A 9,401-nucleotide genomic window follows, 5' to 3' on the forward strand; every position below is an offset into this window, starting at 1 on the left:
GTCTGCCATGTAAGCAGGAGATCCCGGGTTCGAGTCCCGGTCGGGGCACACATTTTCAACATGTCCTCAATGAAGTGTATCAACGCCTGCTTGCAGCTAGGGTGTCTATTTAATTATCATTTCATTTCTAGCAAAGCTGCATGGTCATCGACGGTAACTGTTCTTTCGGGAACAGATACTACCGTCATATATAGTTAAAAATATGGGTTCCCGGCCTTTGACCTTCTTGTGCGAACGCACACGCTATGCCCGAACTCGTACGGGACTTGGTAGATTAATCTGCCACGAGTACTGAGTATGATGGGCAAACATCTATTAGGCGCACTACGAATGTAGTGTTGTGGACATGTTGGGAATGTGGATCTCACGGGGAGCGTGCAAGGGATAAGTCCCTGCAGACGCACTATCCTCTGTGCCCGCGGTGGCTCAGATGGATAGAGCGTCTGCCATGTAAGCAGGAGATCCCGGGTTCGAGTCCCGGTCGGGGCACACATTTTCAACATGTCCTCAATGAAGTGTATCAACGCCTGCTTGCAGCTAGGGTGTCTATTTAATTATCATTTCAATCAAAGAGTTCGATGTACATATCCTCTATCGTCTATGAAGAGAAAAATGACAAGTCGCACATATGGTTCCCGTGTCTCATCTGTGCATCTCTGGGGATCAATAGTATTGCTACGTTCAATATCAAAGAAACTCTCCTTTTCTTTCAGTCCCAGTTGCACACTTTGTAAATACGTGAGATATTTCGATATCTCTGGACCATAATCAGATTTAAAATAATGTAAAGGTAAATATGTACTTTCTAGTATTTTATAAGAGCTAGAAAAGAATTGTACATAACTGTAGTAATTACCTATATAGTTACGTCGACAACCCGTCGTGTGTGTGTCAGAATTTCATATACCACATATCAGAGCATTGTGCTTTGCAACTGCGGTCGTCATGTTTTATATTGGTATCTGATGGAAACAGAGGGGTATTGGGAGGTGGGGGTAGAGGGGGGGGTTAAGGGAGTGGAGGAGGAGATTGATAGGTAAATTGTACATTGATGTACAGTTCTTTTCTACTTATTGTAGAAAACAAACAGTACAGTACAATTTTACTCCATTGTAGTTTTCAAAGTGATTCCGAGAGTTCAATGCATGTCATGTATTTTAAAAATGTGTAACTGAGACTGAAGAATAAATGGGATTTAAAAAAAATATCGATGCAGTTGCTGTCTATCGTAATGAATATTCCGGGTATAGTCAATGTGAAAGCTATGGATTCTGTATGCCCAACAACAAACATGCTACGTTTTTTTATTATTACCACATTATTTGGTTTTCTCGTTGTTTTTACAATTGTACCCGCTGCAAATTTACCTCCAAATGAATATACGACACGAATAATTTTGCATTTAGAAGCGAGAATCCTGTGTGAACAGACGTTCACTACTTGCTCACGATCCGATTTGGATGTTGCTAACTTCGTAACAAATTGATACTTTTCTGTACTGCGATGGCAATCGTTTGGTGCACAGGCCAACGGCTCTGAGCTACCGATAACAACCTGACATGAAATTGCAGTTGAGGATGTTGCAAGTTTTGCAGACATCGTTAGATTTCGTTCTGCCGTCTAGACTAGATGTCCTTGCTATTTCGGATTGACACTGTTATATTATAAATAACATTAATTAAGTCCTGGAAGCGTTGTCAAATCCTGAAAACGCTATTTTCTGTCATTGCCAGGGTGCCTACTTTGCCGTTTGTGTCTAATCTGATCAAAATATCTGTGGAACCTTCAGTGTTAAATAAGAGTCCAAGAGGCTTCATTGTGGCATTACATAGCGTTAATACCAAAAATTGCCCAACCGCGCGTAGGACTCGCACACTGAAGGCTCCGTGCAAACTTAAACATGTATGTAAATATACACTCCTGGAAATTGAAATAAGAACACCGTGAATTCATTGTCCCAGGAAGGGGAAACTTTATTGACACATTCCTGGGGTCAGATACATCACATGATCACACTGACAGAACCACAGGCACATAGACACAGGCAACAGAGCATGCACAATGTCGCCACTAGTACAGTGTATATCCACCTTTCGCAGCAATGCAGGCTGCTATTCTCCCATGGAGACGATCGTAGAGATGCTGGATGTAGTCCTGTGGAACGGCTTGCCATGCCATTTCCACCTGGCGCCTCAGTTGGACCAGCGTTCGTGCTGGACGTGCAGACCGCGTGAGACGACGCTTCATCCAGTCCCAAACATGCTCAATGGGGGACAGATCCGGAGATCTTGCTGGCCAGGGTAGTTGACTTACACCTTCTAGAGCACGTTGGGTGGCACGGGATACATGCGGACGTGCATTGTCCTGTTGGAACAGCAAGTTCCCTTGCCGGTCTAGGAATGGTAGAACGATGGGTTCGATGACGGTTTGGATGTACCGTGCACTATTCAGTGTCCCCTCGACGATCACCAGTGGTGTACGGCCAGTGTAGGAGATCGCTCCCCACACCATGATGCCGGGTGTTGGCCCTGTGTGCCTCGGTCGTATGCAGTCCTGATTGTGGCGCTCACCTGCACGGCGCCAAACACGCATACGACCATCATTGGCACCAAGGCAGAAGCGACTCTCATCGCTGAAGACGACACGTCTGCATTCGTCCCTCCATTCACGCCTGTCGCGACACCACTGGAGGCGGGCTGCAGGATGTTGGGGCGTGAGCGGAAGACGGCCTAACGGTGTGCGGGACCGTAGCCCAGCTTCATGGAGACGGTTGCGAATGGTCCTCGCCGATACCCCAGGAGCAACAGTGTCCCTAATTTGCTGGGAAGTGGCGGTGCGGTCCCCTACGGCACTGCGTAGGATCCTACGGTCTTGGCGTGCATCCGTGCGTCGCTGCGGTCCGGTCCCAGGTCGACGGGCACGTGCACCTTCCGCCGACCACTGGCGACAACATCGATGTACTGTGGAGACCTCACGCCCCACGTGTTGAGCAATTCGGCGGTACGTCCACCCGGCCTCCCGCATGCCCACTATACGCCCTCGCTCAAAGTCCGTCAACTGCACATACGGTTCACGGCCACGCTGTCGCGGCATGCTACCAGTGTTAAAGACTGCGATGGAGCTCCGTATGCCACGGCAAACTGGCTGACACTGACGGTGGCGGTGCACAAATGCTGCGCAGCTAGTGCCATTCGACGGCCAACACCGCGGTTCCTGGTGTGTCCGCTGTGCCGTGCGTGTGATCATTGCTTGTACAGCCCTCTCGCAGTGTCCGGAGCAAGTATGGTGGGTCTGACACACCGGTGTCAATGTGTTCTTTTTTCCATTTCCAGGAGTGTAGTTCATCCACCTTGTGAATCGGAAATCTCAACGATTTTTGCCTGTTTACGATATAAATATCAACAAGATATAGGTCCCAGGAGTCCAGGACCGTATCAGAATATCTACATTAGTTCCGCCGACTAGTCCGTACAAAAAGAAGCGAGCAGGGGACTTCAGTTTACAGATGTAGCTATAGAAGGCTTAATAAAATATTTTTTGTTTGACTACTAAAACATGACTATAAATTACATTTTATGTTTGCATGCAGTGATGTTCGTCTCTTATGATGAATGCAATGTGTGTTCCAGTGGCAAAGAGATATTTTTCATGTGACATAGTTGCAGTTTAACAGCTTTCAGATTTTTTCCTTTACTTGAACTGTGAAGGAAAAAAAATCTGAAACCTGTTAAACTGCAACTATTCCTTTACTTGTACTGTGACCTTCCCCATGAACCATGGACCTTGGAGTTGGCGGGAAGGCTTGCGTGCCTCGGCGATACAGATGGCCGTACCGTATGTGCAACCACATCGGAGGCGTACCTGTTAAGAAGCCAGACAAACGTGTGGTTCCTGAAGAGGGGCAGCAGCCTTTTCAGTAGTTGCAGGGGCAACAGTCTGGATGATTGACTGACCTGGCCTTGCAAAATTAACCAAAACGGCCTTGCTGTGCTGGTACTGCGAACGCCTGAAAGCAAGGGAAAACTACGACCATAATTTTTCCCGAGGGCATGCAGCTTTACTGTATGGATAAATGATGATGGCGTCCCCTTGGGTAAAATATTCCGGAGGTAAAATAGTCCCCCATTCGGATCTTCGGGCGGGGACTGCTCAAGAGGACGTCGTTATCAGGAAAAAGAAAACTGGCGTTCTACGGATCGGACCGTGGAACGTCAGATCCCTTAACCGGGCAGGTAGATTAGAAAATTTAAAAAGGGAAATGGATAGGTTAAAGTTAGATATAGTGGGAATTAGTGAAGTTCTGTGGCAGGAGGAACAAGACTTTTGGTCAGGTGAATACAGGGTTATAAACACAAAATCAAATAGGGGTAATGCAGGAGTAGGTTTAATAATGAATAAAAAAATAGGAGTGCGGGTGAGCTACTACAAACAGCATAGTGAACGCATTATTGTGGCCAAGATAGACACGAAGCCCACACCTACTACAGTAGTACAAGTTTATATGCCAACAAACTCTGCAGATGACGAAGAAATTGATGAAATGTATGATGACATAAAATCATTCAGGTTGTGAAGGGAGACGAAAATTTAATAGTCATGGATGACTGGAATTCGAGAGTAGGAAAAGGGAGAGAAGAAAACATAGTAGGTGAATATGGATTGGGGCTAAGAAATAAAAGAGGAAGCTGCCTGGTAGAATTTTGCGCAGAGCATAACTTAATCATAGCTAACACTTGGTTCAAGAACCATGAAAGACGGTTGTATACGTGGAAGAACCCTGGAGATACTAAAAGGTATCAGATAGATTATATAATGGTAAGACAGAGATTTAGGAACCAGGTTTTAAATTGTAAGACTTTTCCAGGAGCAAATGTAGACTCTGACCACAATCTATTGGTTATGAACTGTATATTAAAGCTGAAGAAACTGCAAAAAGGTGGGAATTTAAGGAGATGGGACCTGGATAAATTGAAAGAACCAGAGGTTGTACAGAGTTTCAGGGAGAGCATAAGGGAACAATTGACAGGAATGGGGGAAATAAGTACAGTAGAAGAAGAATGGGTAGCTCTGAGGCATGAAGTAGTGAAGGCAGCAGAGGATGAAGTAGGTAAAAAGACGAGGGCTAGTAGAACTTCTTGGGTAACAGAAGAAATATTGAACTTAACTGATGAAAGGAGAAAATATAAAAATGCAGTAAATGAAGCAGGCAAAAAGGAATACAGACGTCTCAAAAATGAGATCGACAGGAAGTGCAAAATGGCTAAGCAGGCATGGCTAGAGGACAAATGTAAGGATGTAGAGGCTTATCTCACTAGGGGTAAGACAGATACTGCCTACAAGGGCGATGTACTTGAGGACAATATTATGGAAATGTAAGAGGATGTAGATGAAGATGAAATGGGAGATACGATACTGCGTGAAGAGTTTGACAGAGCACTGAAAGACCTGAGTCGAAACAAGGCCCCGGGAGTAGACAACATTCCATTAGAACTACTGACGGCCTTGGGAGAGCCTGTCCTGACAAAACTCTACCATCTGGTGAGCAAGATGTATGAGACAGGCGAAATACCCTCAGACTTCAAGAAGAATATAATAATTCCAATCCCAAAGAAAGCAGGCGTTGACAAATGTGAAAATTACCGAACTATCAGTTTAATAAGTCACAGCTGCAAAATACTAACGCGAATTCTTTACAGACGAATGGAAAAACTGGTAGAAGCCGACCTCGGGGAAGATCAGTTTGGATTCCGTAGAAATGTTGGAACACGTCAGGCAATACTGACCTTACGACTTATCTTAGAAGAAAGGCTAAGGAAGGGCAAACCTAGTTTTGTAGCATTTGTAGACTTAGAGAAATCTTTTGACAATGTTGACTGGAATACTCTCTTTCAAATTCTAAAGGAGGTAGGGGTAAAATACAGGGAGCGAAAGGCTATTTACAATTTGTAGAGAAACCAGGTGGCAGTTATAAGAGTCGAGGGGCATGAAAGGGAAGCAGTGGTTGGGAAGGGATTGAGACAGAGTTGTAGCCTCTCCCCGATGTTATTCAATCTGTATATTGAGCAAGCAGTAAAGGAAACAAAAGAAAAATTCGGAGTAGGTATTAAAATCCATGGAGAAGAAATAAAAACTTTGAGGTTCGCCGATGACATTGTAATTCTGTCAGGGACAGCAAAGGACTTGGAAGAGCAGTTGAACGGAATGGACAGTGTCTTGAAAGGAGGATATAAGATGAACATCAACAAAAGAAAAACGAGGATAATGGAATGTGGTCGAATTAAGTCGGTTCATGCTGAGGGAATTAGATTAGGAAATGAGACACTTAAAGTAGTAAAGGAGTTTTGCTATTTGGGGAGCAAAATAACTGATGATGGTCGAAGTAGAGAAGATATAAAATGTAGACTGGCAATGGCAAGGAAAGCGTTTCTGAAGAAGAGAAATTTGTTAACATCGAGTATAGATTTAAGTGTCAGGAAGTCGTTTCTGAAAGTATTTGTATGGAGTGTTGCCATGTATGGGAGTGAAACATGGACGATAAATAGTTTGGACAAGAAGAGAATAGAAGCTTTCGAAATGTGGTGCTATAGAAGATTGCTGAAGATTAGATGGGTAGATCACATAACTAATGATGAAGTATTGAATAGAATTGGGGAGAAGAGGAGTATGTGGCACAACTTGACAAAAAGAAGGGACCGGTTAGTAGGACATGTTCTGAGGCATCAAGGGATCACAAATTTAGCATTGGAGGGCAGCATGGAGGGTAAAAATCGTAGAGGGAGACCAAGAGATGAATACGCTAAGGAGATTCAGAAGGATGTGGGTTGCAGTAAGTACTGGGAGATGAAGAAGCTTGCACAGGATAGGGTAGCATGGAGAGCTGCATCAAACCAGTCTCAGGACTGAAGACCACAACAACAATTGTACTGTGAAACCGTACTTCTTGTCAAATGTCATGATTCTAGGTCAATGGGTGATGAGTGAGTTTTCGAGTAGCAAAATGTGAGACATAAATTGCCCCCGTATCTTCTGATTGCGTTAACTTAGGAACTTAAAATCTTTACACCGCCAAGTGAACGTAGACCTTATTCTGTGAGAAAAACTTTAATTTGATACACCAACCTGTTCAAGAGGAAAAAGGGTCTTAAAAGATAAAAAAACATTTTTTTCGTGTTATGTAATTACAGATTAAGAATTTTCGGATGTCTACGTTTGCTTTTACTGTGAAACCTAACTTCTTGGTAAATTTCGTTATTGTAGGTCCATGGGAAGTACCGTATAGGTTTTGATGAGTGAGTTTTCGATAGTCAAAATATGTGTCATAAATGACCGAATCTTTCGACTGAATTGCCTTAGAAGCTTAAACGTTTTACTGTAAGAGGATGCTGTGCTTTAATATATGACATATGTTTGAACTGGATACGTCCACTCGTTCCTGAGAAAAAGGCGTCTTAACAGTCGTGACAGACACACACACACACACACACACACACACACACACACACACGGACGGACGGACAACAAAGCGATCTTAAAAGGATTATGTTATTACACATTGAAGCACGGAACTCTTATAAAAATTACGTTCTGCTCAGACCTGTACGCGTTGGTACATTAGAAGTAACTCCTACTTATTATGTTTAAATTAAGTGCTTCTTTGAACAGTGGGTTTACACCTTTTCTATACAGACTGCATAATTTTAGTTTTAGATCTCTTCACGATCATTTACCATGGTAGCTAAGGCTATGTCTTGTTATTTCTCTTTTCCTTTTTGATGTTTAACTTTGATACATAAGTGTGTATCACAAGATGCTTTCTTGGTTCAAATGATGAAAATGTCATGATTAAGCACGGTTTAACTTTTTTCTTCGAAAAATCTAGTTATTAACCCATTTTATTTCCCCTGACGTTCTTACAACCATCCCGCGATTAAGTGCTCAAAGCATTTGAAAAAACTTGCTGATAACCTTCTGTTTCAGATCAATCATTGGATTAATTTATACTGATTACAAAGTTGTTATTCGACAGTAAGCATTATATTACTTACTCCTAACGTGAATTTCATCTTGCTTCGTTCCTGCGATTTATTTGAAGTATTAATATGAATAACTAAATAATTTGCTACGGATAATGCTGTCTAAATTATTGGTAAGGATCTAGGCAAAGTGAAAGTATCGACTCGGATGTACATTCTTATTTGTTATATATATTTTAGCAGTTTTATGTCCAGATGTTTCAAGCTCTACACAATTGATGTTTGTGTTCGTGTCGACTTATTGCATTCACCGGTAATAGTATGCGTTAGACGACCACGTTAATAGAACTGTATGTTTGTAGTACGCTTACGTTACTGTTGATGGGGGAAGTGGTGCTTTATTATTTCTTAGTTTCGACTACTGCGTAGTCCTATACTTAATGACAATTCTCGGCATCATGACCACACCTGAATAGTTATGTGGCATTCATAAACTAAATATTTCGCTTATAACGTTGCCACTTCTTTGTAATTTCTCTCTAACGGCACAGATTTGCTCAGAAACTTTAGCTGTTTAGTTGACAAGATATTTGTTAATTCCACCTCAAAATCGTGGAAAATAACAGGAGAGATACTAAAGTGAATAGCATTCCAAGCACACAGACAAACCATTTTTGTGCTATAGAAGCAAAGAAGTAGGACAGTGTAATCTAGTCCTTCGGGTCTATTGGCCGAAAGAGGAACACTAATTTGCTGTGACTTCGGTAACTGCTACATCTGTAACCAGCTGGCGAATGCTGCCATAATGTACATGCTTGCTGTCGTAGTAGTCGAGTGGGATGCGGACCATCACTTGACGGAAAGACATAATGTGGAAGGTGGTACGTGAATAGTGCACATTTTGTGGTACTTTAGCACTGGACTGTGCCATTACGGTTTAGTTAGTTGCTACGAATGTAATATGTTGCAGAGCCGCGATAAATTATGTCCCCTGTTTTACCCAACAGACACGAGTAATCGTTATACGTTATTTTAGAAGTTTATTTCTGAGCTGTAAGAAGAATTCTACACCAGACATATTTTTCAATTTATGTAAATGACTATCCGATATTTTCTTTGTACTAGAGGGAAGCTATAAAACGATGGCCCCACTCAGCAAGCATCTTGTAAAGATACTACACTGAGGTAACAAAAGTCATGGGATAGCGATAGGCACATATAAAGATGACGATAGTATCTCGAACATGAGGTATAAAAGGGTGGTGCATTGGCAGAGCTGTAATTGATCCACTCTATCAATAGTGTGCCGACAATACAAATTTCAGACATTGCGTCTCACCGCGGACAACACAGTGGCTGACGACTTTCACTTAACGACCGAGAGCAGTGGTGTCTACATAAAGTTGTCATTGCTAACAGACAAGCAAT

The 9,401-nt window shown here is 42.7% G+C and overlaps 1 non-coding gene across 1 annotated transcript; it reads left to right on the forward strand.

The window, feature by feature from the left end:
- Positions 1-414: 414 nt before the first annotated feature.
- Trnat-ugu (transfer RNA threonine (anticodon UGU)) lies at positions 415-489 on the forward strand. Its single transcript has one exon. It is a non-coding gene; the product is annotated as a tRNA-Thr (tRNA).
- The last annotated feature ends 8,912 nt before the right edge of the window (positions 490-9,401 follow it).

This window comes from Schistocerca nitens, chromosome 2 (assembly GCF_023898315.1).
Source record: "Schistocerca nitens isolate TAMUIC-IGC-003100 chromosome 2, iqSchNite1.1, whole genome shotgun sequence".
Classification (NCBI taxonomy): domain Eukaryota; kingdom Metazoa; phylum Arthropoda; class Insecta; order Orthoptera; family Acrididae; genus Schistocerca; species Schistocerca nitens.